General features: G+C 42.1%; 1 protein-coding gene across 3 annotated transcripts in view; it reads right to left on the bottom strand.

Moving 5' to 3' along the window:
* The window catches only part of lingo1a (leucine rich repeat and Ig domain containing 1a), a 135,688-nt gene that overhangs the window by 31,260 nt on the left and 83,989 nt on the right, over positions 1-20,439 (bottom strand). The window contains exon 1 of one of the 3 annotated variants that reach the window (XM_061774042.1): positions 1,489-1,789. The exons of the other annotated variants lie outside the window; for them this stretch is intronic. The gene's annotated coding sequence lies outside the window, so the exon portion shown is untranslated. Of the gene's footprint in view, positions 1-1,488; positions 1,790-20,439 lie in introns of those variants that run through there. 3 annotated transcript variants of the gene reach the window in all.

The following is a 20,439-nucleotide window of genomic DNA, read 5'->3' as shown; positions in this document are numbered from 1 at the left end:
AGAAGCACTTTGATGTCATTGTTAGCGTTGTTTTTAGCATTAGCATCCTTTGCCCGCAGACAGCGGAAATGCCTTCTTCGTCTTGATTTGGTTTGACAGTCAGGAACGGTTTGAAACTGACCGACACTGATTGGACTTAAGTGAAGAAGCGACGACTAACTTGGCATACACAGGAGTAGCTTGAGTTATGAGCTTGATTTTTTTTTCTTTGACTGAGCTTGTATATCAAGTGTGATGCTATGCAGATTATGTGGCGTTAGCTTTCTGAAGCTGGCTCGCATCTCAGATTCTGGGTCACAACGCAATGCAAAAAAAAATTCAAAAAATCAACCGGGCGATGGCTCGAAACATGATGACAACAGGGAGATATTCTTGAAAATGCACAGAACATCTATCATTTTAACATTGTTAGTAATATTTTAGCACAATTGTATGTCCTCCAAGTTCATAAAAGCATGTATTGTATGGATTCCTTTGCTTTATAACCTCTCACTCACAAACAGCATCAGGTCCCAAAGCAAAAGAAAAAAGACATCGACGGCGTGACGGCTCAAAACCCGACAACTTGACCGTGTCGTCGATTTATTTACTTTATTTTATTTAACTCTTGGGGGCACTGCAGCAGGTGCTGAGTCTGCTTTTTTAAATGGTAAAACATAACATAAAACATTCCATAGTGTTGTTGTTGTTGTTTTTTTTCCAAATCCAACTTTACAGATGCCACACCCTTTGTCGTCTGATCTTTCCTTGAATGTTTTTGGGGGCGCATATAGGAAATCACAGCCCCTGCCTCCCTCTTTGCTTCTCCTTCCCCGGGCTGTCGTCCTATCCCTCCCCGAGGCTATTTATAACCTAACAGCACTTTATGAATGTCCGCAGGCGTAGCATTACACAGCCTTGTGATATACTCTGCTGCATCTGTGTTGTTCTGCAAAGATACAGGGGGGGGGGGGGGGGGGGGGGGGGGTCAAAAGACCAAGTTTTACCATCTTGTAGTTGACTTAATGTGCTATACCGATTGTTCGGGAGGGAGTGGTGACTGGCGGGGGTTCGTCACGCGCAGGATGCAGCCCATTGAACAGATAAGCCATCTTTGCGGATGAGGCCGCCAATGTTATCACAGCGGTGAAGATTAATATGGGGCTTCGAGAAAGGTGCTGCAATCACATTCACGGGACAATTACAATGTGATTAATGGCTAAATCCCTTACGCACACACGCAGATACACACCGACACACACTTGTGTGTGTGTGTGTGTGTGTGTGTGTGTGTGTGTGTGTGTGTGTGTGTGTGTGTGTGTGTGTGTGTGTGTGTGTGTGTGCGCGCGCGTGTTTTACCTGCAGAGGACGTGCCTCAACCGGATCACCGTGGACTTTGCACGAACCTTATTGTTAGTTGTTGTTGTTCGTTTTTTCTGGGGGGGGGGGGGGGGAAATCGCCCCGGCCTGACCCATTCATGCATATAGGGCGCGCGTGGAATAACTCACCTGCTGTGGTCCTCAGCGCCACTGCTGCCGAGCATCCTTCCGCATTTCCACCCGCGCGACAGCAACTCCGAGCAAGCCCCGCTGAGTCGCGCGCGCACTACCTCAAGTCCAACACCTTCACGCGCGGAGCGGGTGGTTGGGTGGGGGAATATATAGCGTCCACTCCCCTACCACCAAAAAAAAAAAAGCAGAATAAACCAAAGAGGGGACAGCGAGCATCCGTTCTCCACGACTCCCAGACTGTGCGTTGGTGCGGCGAACGCTCCGTCCCGCAATCAGAAGGAATGCAAATGAGAGCTGGAATGGATGGAAGGACGAGAAGGAGGGGGGAGTGGAAGGGAGGGAGGGAGGGAGGGAGGATCCACTCCCACGCGTGGCACACACACACACACACACACACACACACACACACACACACACACACACCTCTACCAGAGCCCCACTCTCTCAATCTCTCTTTTTTTCTTTCTTTTGTTTTGGACGAGCAAGTGCGCCTTTTGATAATCACATCTTTTTTGTGGGGGGGGGGGGGGGGGGGCACCATTTGTATGCCTGGTATAACCCACCCCACTCCCGTCAACCACATGCGCGTCCCAAGCTTGAGGGAGAGTGTCCGCCGTCACGCTGACGAGCAAATCAAGCAATGAAATCAGATTTAAGTGTGAGTGAAAGACGAGGAAGAAGGAGGGTGCAGTTCCACTAGCGAGGGCCTGGTGGCGCTGTGGGCTTCAGTTAGTGCTCTTCTGATCCACTGCTGTGTGTCGCAGATGTCACCGAAGGATAGTTTGAATGGTAAAAAAAAGGAAAAGGAAAGAAAAAGTGGATTTCATTCCAATTGCCTTGAGCGTTGCTTTGATTATGTACAAGTACTATTACTCGTTTTGGAGAGTACTTTAATTTTAAGGTTGCCTATCTTATACTTTTGAGCCCTAAAAACACACGACGGAGATTCACTGAGCAATGAAAGGTTCCCAGTATTGTGGTGATGCTGGAAAGGAATTACAGGGTAGATTCCCTAATGGTTAGCAAGTCTTCCCTTGTGTAAGTAAGTTTGCGTAATGTCTCCGAAGACAAAACGAAAAACACAAACACATAAGACAGTACAAGAGAGTGCGTTACCGAAGCGACCGCTCGGTTAGGCGCCATCTTGTCATGTCTATTGTGGGTGGGTTGCCTTTATTTGGATGGATGAAATAATATTTATCTTCAGTAAAACTTTAGCTTAAAACAAAATCAAAATGACTTTGAAGATTTTTCAGCTTTTGGTCCTTTACCTGAGTATTAAGACGGAGGCACTTAGATGTTATAGGCATTTGAACAGGAGTGTGTAGATTTTTTATAAGCACTGTTCCGATCTACCCACATTCCTTCTTACCTACAGTACCTGTCAAGCATCTTACCTGCCTATCATTTTGTGTACCTGTCAAACTAATTTGGTACTTCTTACTTGCTCCCTTCTGTTCATTTTGTTTTCTAAATTCATCATTGGATCACTCACTTTCTGGATCATTGGATCAATCACGTTCTCTCTCCTCCCTCGCAGTCGACGCGATGCGACCGCTTTGTAATCACGGCGCATGCTGTGCGAGGATTAGCAGAGGTTGGTGGGAGGACAGCAAATTGGAGCCATTCCTTGGCTCTTCGTTAAAGCCTCCACTCGGGCTTCCGCGGGCCCATTTTGGAATGATTAGTCGGAAGCAGATCCAACCAGGGTTTAGGCCCGTGCAAGTTCAAGAGGAAACACAAGAAATTAAGGCCTCATTACAGTTGGAAAGTGTGTTACAAGTCAAAGAAGTTCCCTTTGAAAGTAACACAAGAGTAGCCGGTTAGATATTTGGAGACAAGATGAAAGGAATTGTTAATTAGATTGAACACAGTCTCCATTTGGATTTTTTTGTAACTGGTGGTAAGTAACGAAGAAATTCTAAGTGTAATTAAGATTTCTCAGCTATCTGTGCTTTACCTGAGTATTTATTTTCCCTGATTACTTTGAATTTTTACTCCCTACATTTGAAAACACATATCTGGACTTTCTCCTCATCGTCAAAATAGGCTTGTTACTTTTTTCAATGACTTCACGACATGATATATGATATGTGTATATATATATATATATATATATATATATATATATATATATATATATATATATGTATATATATATAAAATCTAATTTGGCATCTTCTCTGTGTGGTGTATAAAATTTGGAAGAGATTTTTAGTCTCACTTTGCAGGGACTTTAAGTCTTAGTATTTGATATATAAGTGCTATTTCAGATGATGTACTTGTTTACTTTTACTTCAGCAGTTTATTCAGTACTTCTACTTTCTGTTTTTTGCACTGTACTTCTACTTAAGTACAGAGAGTGACTACTTTTGTCACCTCTGCCTTTTGTGAATTATTCTCAAATTATTCTAATTAATTTTGTAAATGGGGCTGATGTTTCCATTACCGACAGATGAGCTTTGGTCAAATACAGACGTGCAGCGCAAACAGTTGCGGCAATATCCTGCTGATTCGAGGGCAAAGCCGGATGAATGAAATCACTTTCTTCACCGTGAGCCATCCATCGCTTCTCCATCGGGCTTTTATCATAGCCGCATGAAAAGTTAGCCAGTGGAATGAGATGACATTTGTAAATTGCCTTTGAAAGGTTTCCAACAACTTCACATTTTACTGAGAGGCATCTTTACTGTTACACCCTAAGAGGAAAAAATTAAAAATACACATCTCAGCTGTTATCTAACACACTTGTCTAGTCCATATGTCAGTTAGGCTCTCCTTCACATTGCACAACAGAGAATTGTACGACTAAAGTGTTTGTCTTGCAGTGTTAAAGTGCAGTGTCTGTGCACCCGCAAGCATTTCTCTACCCCCTCCCCCCCAACACTCCTTTTTGCACGGACCCTCAGAGCGACTGAAGCCGTTCAGGCGTCACAGCTACATGTAAATGTCATCAGCATCAGTTCACGAATGGCCAACATACGCTTGCTGCAAGTTCAGTGCGTTCTCTCGACTTTAGGACTCTTTCCATCCTCTTCCGATGTGTGTGAAACTACTCTTCCAGGGAGGATGAGCGGTTGGGGTCTTCTTTTCCAGATCACTAGGCAGACCTGATGTGGACACTCAAAGGTAAGTCAGCAGCTTCATGGCACAAAAAGTCTATTAAGCATCCTGTGAGGAAATAGTTGGAGTATCACAAGAATAAAGGCAGGCAAGAATAAAGTGTTACACAGAAGAAAAAGACATTGCCAGAAAACAACAACAAAAATGAAGACTTAATTCTCTACGAGAACAAACTAGTAATATCGTTCTAATTTGATTAATTGCACAAGAAAAAAAGGCATAGTTCTAAAATTGAGTGAAGGGAGGCTAACTTAAAATCTTGCAAGCAGTTTTCAGACTGAAAACTCTCCCATTAAGTCAAAATATAAAAACGGTTAACTTGTAACTTTGCGAGAAAGAAAGTGGTATTATTGGCAGAAATTTTTTTATACATTTACAAGGAAAAAATAATCACACCAATAATACCAATAATTATACAAAAACAATATATAGTGTGGAAATTTAGCAAAAATGCCTAAATAGACTTAATTTCACAAGAATACAGTTGTAATAGTATTAAAATTGCTTCTTTTTTTTTTTAAGTCTGAGCCAAATGTATTTATTTATTTATTTCGTAAATCTAAATAATCATTTCAACTTGATAATGACAACTTCAATCTGGCAAAATCTGACATACCTAACTAAAAGGTAATCTAAAAAAAAAATATAACTTTTGCTGTACTGTGGCCCTTATACTCCTTTGTATTTCCCAAATGTAAAGAACTAAAAGAAAGGTGACAATTATCTTTATGGGGATGGATTTGACGAGAGGGTAGCGCTCTCCCGCTAAGAGCAGCCAAAGAGAGGTAACAAAGGAGAGTGCCTCCACGGCTTTTTTTAACCATCAATAATTCATTTACTCTGCTGTGTTCCTCAGCGCTGGCACGCACGCTTGCCCTTCATCTACCTGCAAAGAGGGCCCGAAGGCTGTCACTCACACGGACGCTCCAGTTTAAACTGATAAATGGCCCCAGCGATGAGGCGATAAAGCGGCCATTTGCTTGTTATCAGAGAACATCGTCCCGCCTTCTTGAACAGGTTGCAAATTGAGGCACCGGGCAGCCGTTCTTGTGCTTGACCTGTCTGATAAAGCCGAACCGCGACTTCGACTCTCCGATGTACACACTCGACTGAATTACGTCCATAGAGACACACCACAGAGAACAATTCACACCATTTCAAAGTCAATCCCAAAATGTGTCGGTCGTACAAGACAGGCTTAAAATATTTTTTCTGTTATTGGAAAAAATTATTTTGCGATTAAGGATTACCTTTTGTTGCCCCCGTGGTTGTAAACTAATTGACATGTCTAACTTCAATTTGCATTCAACTGCTAATCATCAGAATTTATTATTATTATTTTTTTTTTATCATTTCTTACGAGACTTCATCAGAAAGCATCTGCATACGATTCAAGTTAATAAATTACTTGCGGCCTATCAAATTTCATAACAATAATGATATCATATCAATTCAGTGGCGGTTCTAGAGCGATTTTTATGGGGTGGTCAGGGGTGATCTCAATCCATAGCTTCCCGCTCTCCTCAGATCTTCGTCCTCCATCCATCTCACCGTCCCTTAACACAAAATTTGCCACTGCACATCTCGATCACCACCAACACATCATTTAAAAATGTTCTGTACTAGTAGACAGTGCAGTCGCAGTGATGCTTGTTCCATACAAACAAACCCACAATTCCCACACACATGCTGCACGCTAACTCACTCCCTGTCACAGTCAGTTGTGTCGGCGTGCCTTTGTCTGACGTGTCAGGTGCACTGTCAATGGACAGCCGTGGATTTGGCTCAATGTGATTTCGATAGCAGAGGTCGTGAATGAGCATTGTAATGTACACAAAAGTGAGGCAAGGGGCACGGAAGTGCAATTTGGCCCCGCCGACATCTAATTGTGTCGCGGCGCACCAGATAACCCGAAAAGCCAAAACGATCAACAACGGCATTGTGGCCGTCGTGCAATTGGTTTGTGCTGCTTTCTTATAAGTTTGCCATTGTTACGTAGTCGGGTGTAAAAGCTTTTATAATGCTGCAAATGGATCATGAAGTGACATGATAATAATGACGGTATAAACATCTAATGGAGAAGCGCACATTTATGATCCTCCACACACACGTGTTAACCTTTCACATACTCTTATAATCGCTTCCTTTTAGGGCTTGGGCTATCAAATATTTTTTTAATCGATTAGTGATTACCCCATCGATTATTAGAGTACACGCATACTAATTGATTTTCCAGAATAGCCATACAAAATATGCATGTGAGGTCCAGGTATTATTTTTGTCCATTTGGGGTTGCCATTCTCACGCTCTACACTGTAGTATCTGTGACTTTAAATGTCTGTAGCTTTAAAAGGCGTGGCCTGGCCTGTTTAGTGACGTGGGAGTCGGCAAATGAGAGTGTATGTTTGACTATTTTCAGGTGAGCAGTATTGATAGTATTTTTGATGTATGTAGTAATATTAGAGTGTGTTACTTACATTTCATTAGCGTAATAGCAGAATTGCCTCAGTCATTTTTGTATGTTTTTGAAATAACTTCAACAAAAAAAAAAATAGTTTCCTCAATTCAACCTTTGCAGAATACCTGACCAGGATTACTGAGAATCTACACAGAAATGAAGAAAAAAACACAAGCAGATTGGTATTGTTTTGTTGATATTGTGACAGTAAGTTAAAAATGACTTTGGCAATTATTCTATTACGCTTACCATTATTTTTATGATTTTTAAAAAATGATCTGTTTCTTTAAAAAAAAGAAAAAGAAAAAAAAGGGCCAGCAAAATCAAATGTTTTCTGATGGGGACAGTTTGACTCTTAAGCTAATTGTTTTCTATTTCCATTATTTTATCAAATCTGAAAAGAAATATGTTGGAAGACTAGTATTCTGGAATAAATTTGGTTCAACCTTTGAAATAAAAAGCATGTTGAGAAAAATCTATGCTCGCTTCCCAACGAGATGCGACGGCGGTTACTCTTCTGAACTCGCTCTGTTGCGCCGTGAGACGTCTGAGCAGCCACGTTGTCTCGGGTGGTTTAGATTAGCCATAACACAATTGTCAACGCGGGGGCGTTTTCATTGCAACTCAGCTGTAATTTTGCAGCGTGAGGAAGACCAGTAGGGATAAATGATGCCCCCCGTGCCACTTGCACTCGACTATCACTCCTATTGAGCGGCCCTAGCGTCTTACCTTACAATGCCTTGGCAAAGTCACTCGCAACTGCGGTTTCATCTATCGGCAACAACGGACATCATCATCAGCTTCAATTTGCTCGCTTGTGTGTGGTTATCTTGGAATGCTGCTAAATAGTACCTTGACACACATTTAGATTTGTTTTTCTGTAGTTTTAGCATGATGTTTTGTTTCGCCATTGGCATGTGGTCAGAGGTCAATAAATCAGAGTCACACATTCTACCATTTTGTGCCGTTGATTAACAACGATTAAGTCTTTTTGTGACATTATCCACTTTGACTAAGGCCCCAGTTCCAGCTGAAGAGCCCCAAAAGCATGACGCTGCCACCACCATGCTTCACTGTCCGTATTTTAGTGATGAGGTGTGCTGTGTTTGCGCCAAACATCCCTTCTGGAATTATGGCCAAAAAGTTCAACCAACCTTGGTTTAATCAGTCCACAGCAAAATCCAAAGTGGGAAAATGTGTTTTGGTCCATTCTAGAGGGAAATACAGCATATGTGTCCAGCTATTGATTGATGACCTGTCCAAGGTGGACTCTGTCTCTCGCCCAAAGTTTGGACAAGCGGTATGGTAGATAAATGTTTATCTTACAATACTGTAAAAAAAAAAAAAAAAAAAAAGTAACTTCCATAGTTTACCTCAGGTTATTCTTTCAATCCCAAAGAATCACCAGCGGCTCTGCTGGTTGCAGCCAAGCAGCACAATTTATTTTGCCTTAATTGCTTACAAACATGATTAAGCAACAATCAATTCCACACAAGTGGCAGAATTTTCAATTAATCGACAACTATCCCCATCCCCAAGTATAGTATCTTAACTAGTCAAGTAACTAAGAGTGTTGTACCGGTACATTGTGATCATTTACCAGTATCGTGAAACAAATTGTATTAGTACACAGGTCACAATGACAAAACGACCTTCACTGTGTTCATTTGCTATTCACAAACACATTGCTTTCATATGTCATGTTTGTTTTAGCTGAGCCATTCATTTTTTCTTCTTAATTTTTTTTTATCTCATTTTTCTTCGGTTTAGCCCGAGAGTGAGCAAACACACGGTTTGGGCTGCTGCTGTGCAACGCCGTATCCTATATATAAAAATGACACTGTACGCTCCAAGCTATCGGAATATAATGAGATCACAACACAAATTGTCCTTTAAAAAGATTAGGCTGAGTTTTTCCATATTGTGTCATTTACTGTGATGTTTATTAGAGAGGAGCTCTTTATTTGTAGAAATATTGTTCTCATTTAGGCAATGGGTGAGCTGGAACCTATCCCAACTGACTTTGGACGAGAGGCGGTTTACACACTAAACTCGTTGTCAGCCAATCCTGGTAGTTGATATTGTTATTAATCCCAAATAAAAAAATAAATCAATTAACAAAAACATCTTACAGTACAGAACCTTACAGAACCTCAATTGTTGCCAAACTACAACTTTAAGGACGTAACATTTGCAGTCAAAGTAAGTTTTGTGCCTTGAATATATACAAACATACATGCCTTGAATATATGACAAATTTTGTTTGGTAGGGCTGCAGCTATCTAATATTTGTAGAATCGAGCCGCGTATACCGGGGGTCCACTGTATTTGAGTTTTTCGAATAATCATTGCGGCACGGCATTCATTAAATGACTGTAAAAATTGCATTTTAATTTTCATTTATTTTATTAGTCAAGTGTAATGTAATTGTTAGCTTCCTGTGATAAATAAATTGTTGTGTACAGTATTTTGTCAATTGTTATTTCTGATACGATAGAGAGATACATTAATTGTAACCTAACTTGACCTAACCATCTTCCCTTGTCTTAACATTACACAAAACAATTAGTGGTGGATTTAACGTTATAATAAGACACCCGAACAGGGGTTAGCCCTATTATCGGTATATGTATAACACCTTTTAGCCTTCCTTCACGAACCAGGGGAAAAGCTACTGATTATTATGCCATGGTATGGGAATGATATTACGGTTGTTATGGACTGTGTCAATATCTTTTAAAAAAAAAAAAAAAAAAATGAATTTCTGATAGAGCTCTCGCAAACCTACACATGGGAATAATGATGTGCCTCTGATGATGACTAATTGTGAGAGTGAGGCTCTGATATCGCAGTGGAATATGATTATGTATCATAAAGGATTCACATTTAAAAGAAAAAAATACATCAATGGTCAGAGTTGATGCATTTTTGCTGATGTCATACACGTGAACAAATGCATAGAGATGCAAGCCTCCCCTCGTCCCCGATGCCTCTGGGTTTATTTGCCTGTGCGGGACGAATGCAGTTCATGCATTTAATATTGTCACCGAAAGTCATGAGTCATGGAAAAGTGATGGCGCCAATGTGCAAGTGCAGCACCCCTTAAAAAAAAATAAAAATAAAATCGCTCAAGTGTCAACTTTGTGATTCCTTCGGCTTTCCGCTTTGTGGCAAGGTCCCTCCAACCATTTTGTGTAATCTGACTCATGGTGCAGTATAAAAAAAGAAAAAAAAAACCAAGATCACCATGGTGCCAAATCAGCCCGCCCTGCTCCGTCTTCACACGCTGACAAACTGTCATCAATGGTGCAAAACTATTTGTCATCCGCTCCGCATTAACGTGCGGCTATGGTATCAAAATCCATGTCATCTCTTTTTCTCAGTGAGTGACGGGCAGCTGTTTAACTCCCACGCAAGTCCTGCCCGCGCCGCCACGCTTAATGGCGTGTGGGCAATGCCTCATTTTAACAATGAGGATACCCGTGCCGCGGAATATTTCATCAATGTCATTTTGTTTCCGTCATTAACCCTCCTTTCTCCGCGCACTCGACTCGAGCCAATATCTATGTCGGAGGCCTTTGGTGCGAGACGTTTCGACAAAATGCCATCAGGATTTTACTTGAGAGAGCGTCCTCCGGAGACAAATTAAATCAGCCATTTCAGAAGGTGCCGCAAAGCTAGGGCTCAGCTGTCGTCATTATGAAAGAAGGAAATTAGGTGATATTGTTAAAAGAGCTACGAAATTTGAAAATAGGGACGGTGCTGGTTGTGTGGTTCGATCAAGGTCCCAAAGGCACGCCGGTTAAAAGCTTTAACTCTGTCGTTACGATTGTTGAGTTTAATGTCGATAATGATTTGGGGGATTTTACGATACCTTCGCCAAGGAGGTTACGTTTTCAGAAAGAGAGAAAACTTTGTGGACACTGTAAGAAAGTACATGGAGTGAATTTTAACCATTCGGACACAAAAGAAGGCTGCGATGCTATTCTCTGCTCCCATGTTTGCAAGGTCTAAATGGTAATCCATGCTGTCTGATGGTTTTTTTAACATGCTTTTATTCAAAACATTTTTTTGAGGAACGTTGTACTTGTCTTTCACCAGACAGCCATGACATACAATATCTAGCTGTCGCCACCAAGGAAGTGATGGGTTTTGTCATATACTGCCTGCATTTCCATTATTGTAGCCGGGAGGGCGCTTTGTGTTCTCTCTCTCTCTCTCCCCTCCCTTCTCTGTTTTCAGCACCTGCCTCCAATCAGCCCTATCACCACCGGTATATAAACCTTCATCTCCAAAGAAGGTCACAGCCCTGGATGGCCGTATCATCGCCGCTGTTACCCACCAAACTGTGCCATTCACCTTGCTTATTTCAGGAAATCATCGCAAAAACATTTCCCTTTTTGTTATCCCTTCTCCTGATACCCCGTTAGTCCTTGGAATTCCCTGGCTTAAAAGACATAACCCCACCATAGACTGGACACACTTAGCCACCACCGGATGGAGCCCTCACTGCCACTCACACTGCCTGCTCTCAGCTCTACCTCCTTCTGGTACACCACCACCCTGGAGAATATCATGATCTCTCTCCGGTATTTCGTAAAGACTTGGCCATTTGTCTACCCACCGCCCACATGACTGTGCTATTAATCTGCTGCCGGGGGCCCCTCTTCCCTCCAGCCGTCTCTACAACCTTTCCCGACCTGAGAAGAGGGCTATGGAGGACTATATCCATGACTCTCTGACTTCCGGACTCATTCGACCTTCTTCTTCTCCAGTTGGGGCCGGCTTCTTTTTTGTTACAAAGAAAGACACCACTCTCCGCCAATGTATTGACTTCCGTGGGCTCAATGATATCACCGTGAAGAGTAAATCTCCGCTTCCCCTCATGGACCCCTCGCTTTAACCCCTCTGTGACGCCCAGGTATTCACCATATTGGATCTACGGAACGCCTACCACCTCATCCGTACCCGAGAGGGGGACGAATGGAAGACCACCTTCAATACCCCTCTCGGACACTTCGAGTATCTGGTCATGCCATTCGATTTAACCAACGCCCATGTAGTTTTCCAGACATTTATTACTGACGTCCTCCGTGACATGCTCAACCGGTTTGTATTTGTATACCTTGATGACATCCTCATTTTCTCCCGCTTGGCAAATCGAACTGGTGGCTCGTCTTCACACTTGCCCCCAGCTGGGCTGCTGTGTCCATTGCCTATCCTAAGCCGCCCTTGGTCCCATATTGCTCTGGACTTCGTTACCGGTCTACCTCCTTCTGAAGGTAACTCTGTCATTCTCACCATTGTCGATCGTTTTTCCAAATCTGTCCATTACATACCTCTCCCCAAGCTACCATCCGCCTTCGAAACTACTGACCTCCTTGTCCACCATATCTTTAGACACCACGGTATTCCCATCGATATTGTCTCTGACAGAGGTCCTCAGTTCTCATCCCTGGTGTGGAAGGAATTCTGTAAAGCGGTGGGCGCAGCAGCCAGCTTGTTATCGGGATATCATCCGCAGACAAACGGCCAGACGGAGCGGGCAAACCAATCCCCGGAATCAGCCCTCCGTTGTGTTGCCGCACGCAACCCCTCCTCCTGGAGCTCATTCCTCCCGTGGATGAAGTACGCCCACAACTCCCTCACCAGGGGCCTCATGTTAAAAGACTTGCGTGGATTTACTCCTAAAACATGCCGCACGCTCAAATCCAGAAAAAGTTGTACGCACAAAAATATTCAGATGTATGAAACTCGGCGTACTCATGAATCCAAGCACATTTCCTTCGTACATTCCAATCAACGTTGAAATGAGCGCACATGTTGGAGAAGCCGACTCCTCCCTGTCCACGCCCATATTTGAATATGCAAATCATATTTAAATGAACCCTGCACCTGAGATGCCGATATCTGTATGATCAGAAAAAAAGGAAAATGAGCAAGGTAATGAAGAAAAATAATTTTTCTGAATGTGAAGTTGCTCAATGAAGTGGAGGCACGCAAGAAAATCCTCTTCGGCACGCTGTCCTCCGGCGTTAACAACACGCGAAAGAGGGGTGAATGGGACAGCGCATGTGCGGCTGTCAATGCTGTGGAGACAGAATAGCGCGCATACGCTGAACTAAAAAATAAGTGGTAGGACATTAAGGTGGATGTAAAGCAGAGGACAGCTGCCCACCGCCGAAGTGTGGCCCCGTTCGAGGAGAGAATCGCTGCGATCATGGGTGACGCTGCTCTCTCAGGGGTGATGGGAGGACACATGGCTCACAATGATCACCCCACAAGGTTAATATCATGTATTTTTTAGAACTCATAAAAAATGTGTTCATACAGTAACCTACACTCAACCCTGTGAGATAAAGGTTCATGCGAAAATGTATGTGTGGTATTTGTAATAAATCTTTTGAATTCAAATAGAAGCACATCAGCATATCATAGAGGATATCAAAAACTTTGACTCCTTTTTGATTACTCAATTTATTATTTGAATACACAGGAGAGGACACGCACACTGACAAAAAATTATGTTTTTTTTTAGGAGGAGAGGGGTAAATTATGTCAATTTAAACACATTTTAATCATGTGCAACCGATGTACATGTTCAAATGAAGTAAATTAAAAGGACCCTTTTTTTCAGTGCATGTGCTGGAGTCATGAAGCGATTGTGAGGGCAATAGCCGGCATAAATGATCGCCTTGATCAATTAATAGGTGTCCTCACAAATATCAGTGGTTCATTAAATACACTGGTTAACAAATGAATTCTGAGTCCTTGCCTCAATTGCATTGTTGAAATCAAATGTTGCCGGACATGAATTGTTCATCAGTGCTAATTATTCATGTGTCTCTGGTGTGCAGATTTATGAGAACAGTTTCCCAGCATCACCTCTAAGTGTCGCCAAAGCACCAAAAGCTGCAGAAACGTGCGTACGCCAGCCATGCAGTTGGCGTGAGGCACCGCACATTTCCACGGTCATGTCACTCTTGATATGATCTGAACTTTGCCGTGAAAAAGAACGGACGCCATGTTTTTGTGCGTACGCACCTTTTGTACATGAGGACCAGTATGTCCCCATTCATGGCTTGCTATGGTTACCAACCGCCATTGTTCAAGGAGCAGGAAGGGGCAGTGGCAGTCCTCACAGTCAAGGATCATCTCCGGTGGATCCAGGCTGTATGGAATGACGTCCGTGCGGCATTGACCCGGTCCACCGCACGCAACAAACAGCTTGCGGACCGTCATCGCTCCCCGACGCCCGAATACAAGGTGGGCCAATCTGTCTGGCTTTCTTCTCACGACCTCCCGCTTCAGACTGAATCCCGTAAGCTCAAGGTCCTTTCCAGATGACCAAAATCATCAATGCCACTTCCGTCTGGTTGTACCTTCCACTGTCCTTGAAAATTCACCCAACCTTCCACGTCTCGTTGCTTAAGCCTGTCTCCACCTGCGCCCTGAGGTGTTTGCAATTCTCCCCAAAAAAGAAAGAAAACCCACAATTTGTCATATTTGTATGACCTGACAGGACTACATGAGTAAAATGATTTGTGGAAGGGAAAAATATAAAAATAAAAAAAATAAATCAGCCCTCTCTGGCCCCATCTTGTACCTCTAAATTATTTTTAAGAAACGATCGCGCCCGAGGAAAAATAACCCAACCAGAGCCAGAGGGTGGCAGTCATATGACGTGCACTTGCAAGCGCATCCTCACAGTCTCACGCTGACCTGTTACCTCAGGTTTCAGGAGCTATGGTGGAATACGCCACCACATTCAGAAAAAAATAATAATAAATGTCCATCTTTCAAGACTTGCAAAGAGAAGCAGAATGAAGGGATAGGGCAGCTGAGATGATTCGCAAGCGATGCGGAGTTAGCAACGTTTCTGCTTCACAGCTGCTGTAAGTTTATCAACTTTTTTATTTTTAATTGCTTGTACATTCAAAACAATAAAACGTCAAACTGATAACATTTAGTGTTATGGTAATACTCATTACGAATAAGCCATGCTACCAACATAGCAGCTGTGGCTAACTTAAAGCTTGTTTACAGTGCTAGTGCTAGCTTAGCATTGCTAAGGCTGCTATTTTGTGGAAGCTGGATATGCGTTCTCCGTGACTTTATGATGACGACACACTTTCATAATCAGCATTACGAATGGCCATGTTTGAGAATCACGTGCACGTTAGTGAGAAGTGTGGCTTTGGTCCAGAAACTCGAGTGCAGGAGGGATTAGGGAAGTGAGGCTACATTCAAATCTTGCGAGCAGTTTCAACACTTCAATCTCCCCCGTTAAGGGTCACACTACCACGCTTGACTTTGCTTGAATCAATCTCTAGTTTCCCCCCCTTGGCTCATTTGGACAGTGGTAAACACAGAAAACCAAACTAACTCCACAAATTTGAAACCTTCCATGAAAGGTGGTCTCCGAACAGGTCCAAACAACATCTAGCGGAGTTGACCTCGCCATCTAGCGCAGCTGACCTCGGTCCGCTACAACCTGCATTTGAGCGCATTCAATTTGACCCTTGACGGCTCTGCACGCGTGCCTTAGCGCAACAACATTAGCATTGGCAGCTAACAGTATGAAGTGAGGTGGTGTCAAGTCAGATTGTCGCAATGGCGATCAGTCCTTTGGTGCGGAGATAAGGTTCATGATCTCACTCTACAGTGGTAGTAATAGGCCCCACTGTGACTTCACCACGTAAACAGATCAGAGCATTGACATTGTGAACACGTTTTTGGTTAGCTTGTTTACGAGGATAATGCACTTCCAAAGTGCACTTGGCTAATTGGACGCCTGCTAGCTTCGTCCATATAATTATTAAATTATTAAAGTTAGAAACAAATGCCAGTTTTGGTGTTTATTTGTGGTATTTAATTTGCTTGTCACATGGTAGTCCTTACAGAGAACCCTCTACCTGTTTTTAGTTTTAGCAATAAGAGAACAATAATGTCATGTGGTTTGTTTAATCGTTAACTGTTGTGTTACAAACCATCCAGCGATTCGGACCAGAGAAAGCGAACTATGGGTCGGAAAGCATGAATCAGCAAGATGCACACTTTTTTTAAGGACCATCTCGGTAATCTATGTAAAATATCACACCATTGATTGCTGTCGAAACAATCCATAAATTTTCTATACTGTAGTGTTTGAGCTCATTAGGATCACTGGTGAGCTGGAGCCTATCCCAGCTGACTTTGGGTGAGATGCAGTGTACACCCTGAACTGGTTGCCAGTAATTCATAGGGCACAAATATACAAATGTCACACTTAGGGACAATTTAGAGATTTCACCTAACCTAACATACCCGAGCCGAGATTCGAAGCCAGAACCTCAGAACTGCAAGCAGACATGTTAATCATCAGGCCGGCTGTAAAAACTACTATATTCAGAATCATTCCAATTGACAATCACAACTCAGCTGTTCTATCGGATGATGTCATCCATTGTCAGGGTTTATTAATCGACCAATCAAAAGGAGACAAAAGCCACAGCCAAGTCCCGGTTGGTTTACGATGCTATTTATGTCAGATACGGACCCCTGCCAGTCAAGCAGCGCTGCATCTGCCCGTGTCTGCCGGGCACATTCACAACACAAAGCAGTAGACACTGACCCATGAGAACCTGTCAAGTTTGGAGGGGAACACTTGAAAACCAACTTCAAAGACGGAACTTCTAGGTATTGTGAAACTTTGTACTGTTAATATTGCTTGTACTCCAAATTATACAACCTCAGGGGGCATATAATTGTGTTGTATTTCTCTTTGTTCCAGTTCTAACCAAACACTCGACTTTCTTGTTCATTCAAAGTGAGATTTCCTCCTTCTACGCGGACTGAATTCCCGGCATGCATTTCATTGTACTGATTCAGTGGTTTGGTGCTGCTGAATGAGACGAGAACCTTGTTTTTTTTTTCTTCTTGTTTTTGTTCTGTTCGGCTGTTCGGTCGAGCAGAATGGAAGATCTGTATCCCTTTTATGCCGGAACAGTTTTACTGTGTCACAGTGGAGTTTTTAAGCTTCCGCTGTGGTTTCTTAGTATTATAATTGACGTTGATTGAGAATCAGAGTCGAACAGAACAAAGTTTCTAGAGGGGAGAGAGAAACGAAGACAAAAGACAAAGCACTAATTGTAAACAGGATGAGAAAAGTAAGTCATTACATTATCTACAACATTAAATATGAGTGTTGCATGGGGCTATAGTGCTACACCCTGTGAGGGAAGGACAGGACAAGCTAGAACAGGACAAGGACAGGCGAAGAAGCATGCAGGACAAGGGTCGTATGTAAATTATAAAAGTCTTTTGAACGAGAGTATGAGTGAGGTGATACACAAGCAATATGCATATTCATGAGTTATTAGTCGCAATAAGTGAGTAGCCCCACACCCAGTGAAAGAGGCCCAGGGGTGTGTGCCTGCGGACACATGCAAGTGAATTGACACCGTTTTACATGCACAAAGACTGACAGAAATGTCCTGTAATTGCTGTGCCCGGACCGCGGAGGCTGAGGACCCCACCCAATCAATCGAGGGGCGGGATCGGGCCCAGGGGTCCACCCGAGAGCAGCCCGGTGGACAGGACACGTCCCACACTGAGGGACCCGGGGCGGTCCGCCGGCCCCACCGAGGCACCCCGACAACTGGGCACAGGGTGGGGGCCGCAGGGACCCAATGCCAGCCCCGCAGCAAACCTCCTGCAATGGCTGACACAAAAGAGGAAAGGTGTTGTGGCATTGAATCGGAATGTTATGACCGTAGTGTGTCTATATACAATGCATTCACCAGGAGTGGAACTTAGAGTACTTCGTAAATTCTCATGTGTAATGAATGTGCAGTTCCCCCCCCCAAAAAATGTCAAAAGTCAATAGCGTGCATTATACATAGGTATAGGGGAAAATGGAAAAAAACTTTCCCATTATATAAATGTATGCCACCATGTAGAGGTTATGAGAAAGGTGTACACTTTCATTCTAATATGCCACCACCACCTAGAGGTTATGAAAAAGGTGTAGCCTACACTTATGACAGGGCTACGTATGACTGCGTATATGTACAGTTGTGCTCATAACTTTAGATACCCCGGCAGAATTTGTCAAAAAATATAAAATTAAAAAATTAAAAAATTAAAAAATTAAAAAATTAAAAAAATAAAAAAAAATAAAAAGTATATATATATATATATATATATATATATATATATATATATATATATATATATTTATTTATGAATATACAACTGATGACTGAACAACATCCATCATTAATTTCTTTATGGTTATGTTTTGTTTAATGGTAATGGTTTTCTGAAATGTTTGAGAGTTTAATTTGAATATCATTAAAATAAAATTAAATGTGTTTCACCTGGCCCTTCATGTTTTCTTTAAAGAATTGTACCCATCTTACAAATTCTGCCTTGGTAATCAAACATATGAGCACAAGTGTGCATTTTCTCATTTACTGAATAAAAGAAGGGCTGTGAATTTCAAAATAAGAGCAAGTAAATAAAAGCAAAGTATTACGTGTTTAAATAAAGTGCGTAACTTCTCAATAGTTCTGAAAAAAATAAGAAAATACAGATAATACTTAATGTTTTGATCATATGGGTAGAAGCAAAATAATGCATTGTAAACATGCATTATTGCCCGTAGGTGTGAATGTGAGTGTGAATGGTTGTCTGTTTGTATGTGCCCTGCGATTGGCGGGCAACCAGTTCAGGGTGTACCCCGCCTCCTGCCCGATGATAGCTGGGATAGGCTCCAGCACGCCCGCAATGGATGGATGTGATTTACTTACAGTTTTTTACATAAATTTGGATGTAATCTTAGCCTATTTGATGCCACATCTCACAGTAGTCACTGGACTACTGCAATTTCCATGACTTTGTGGATTATTTCCAGCCGACCTGTTTATTTGGATTGCGAAAAGTCTTGAATGTATAACTGTTGCACTTACGTTGCGCATTTGGCCAACTTCATTTTGATTCTTTGGATTAGTTTTAGTTGTTTTAAGAATTGTCAAGGAACAATTGCATTACAGGAATTTTATGGACTTCTTTTTTTTTACACTGTGGATTATTTGAAAAATTCAAACACAAAAGCAAACATCTTCATATTTATGAATTAAGTAAAAAAATCTTTTTGAAATTTCTGGTTTCTGGTTAAGGCTAAAACATTTTGATTTTGCGTGTGTGTGTGTGTGTGGGGGGGGGGGGGGGGGGGGGGGGGGGGGTCTTGTATCGTCGCAGCCAAATGCGTCCAACGAACCAGCACCGGGACACCTCATTACACAGATGTGCAGTTTACTGCAACTTGCCAACATCAAGATTCATTGACAGTATTTAACTGAACTTCCTGTCTGAGCTTCTAGCCAACACACTCTTCCTGGATACAGATGAACAAACATCTACAGTGGAACATCCAAAGATGAAGCAAGCGATACTTGGATCAACATCAGAACATTCTTCAGTGTCATATATATAGAGAGTGTAATCACTGCCCTGCGATTGGCTGACAACCAGTCCAGGGTGGAGCCTGCGTCTCATCCAAAGCTGGGGTAAACTGCCAACTAGTGGTGTTTTATAGGTACTGCTGAAAAGAATTTGTTTAATGTGAATGTGTCAGTCAAAGACAGCTATTCTGAAGCAAAACACAATTGTTGTTAAGAGGAATATTCATACTGAGCTAAAAGGTCTTGAGTTGAAGTCATACTCTATACCTCAATGTTTTGCTTGACGTTTGAGGAATATTTTTCTCGTAAATGTTGCTGGAATGTTGGTTCAGATGTACAGTAAATAGAACAGACAAACTGCGGTAGACAACATGCTGGATATCTTTAGAAATCAGTAGGTTGTTTCGCTATGTTGGTGCTGATAGAAGTGTTATATTATTTGATATACAAGTCCACATCTTTGGGTTATCATTCACCATATACAGCAAGGTTGGTCAAAATGAGGACCACTGATGGTGAATGGCAAACATCAAGTAGTCCACATTTTTTGCTCTTGGTCTTGCAATATTACCAAAGAAAACGAAATTAATCATTAAAATGCCTATAGCAGTGAAAGCAAAGTTAAGAAAACAAAACCAGCAATAATTGTAAGTTTAGCAATGATATTTTGTGAACCGTCCCAGCACAACCAGCACTATTTCCTCCAATGAAATTGGCATGTGATAAATGAATGAGTGAGCAAACAACTTTAATTTGGCTTTCATTTAAAATTTGCTGTTGGAGTGGCAAGCTACTGTTTTTGGATTTGGAGAATTAAGTGGCCGTTAGTTCACTGTAGAAAAATTATTGTTAAACATCCAAAAAGGAAAAATTGCTCATGAAAAGTCTTGATGCTCTTGATTTTCTACAATAGATGTCCTT

This window comes from Phyllopteryx taeniolatus, chromosome 5 (assembly GCF_024500385.1).
Source record: "Phyllopteryx taeniolatus isolate TA_2022b chromosome 5, UOR_Ptae_1.2, whole genome shotgun sequence".
Classification (NCBI taxonomy): Eukaryota; Metazoa; Chordata; class Actinopteri; order Syngnathiformes; family Syngnathidae; genus Phyllopteryx; species Phyllopteryx taeniolatus.
This window is presented reverse-complemented; position numbering and strand designations above follow the sequence as displayed.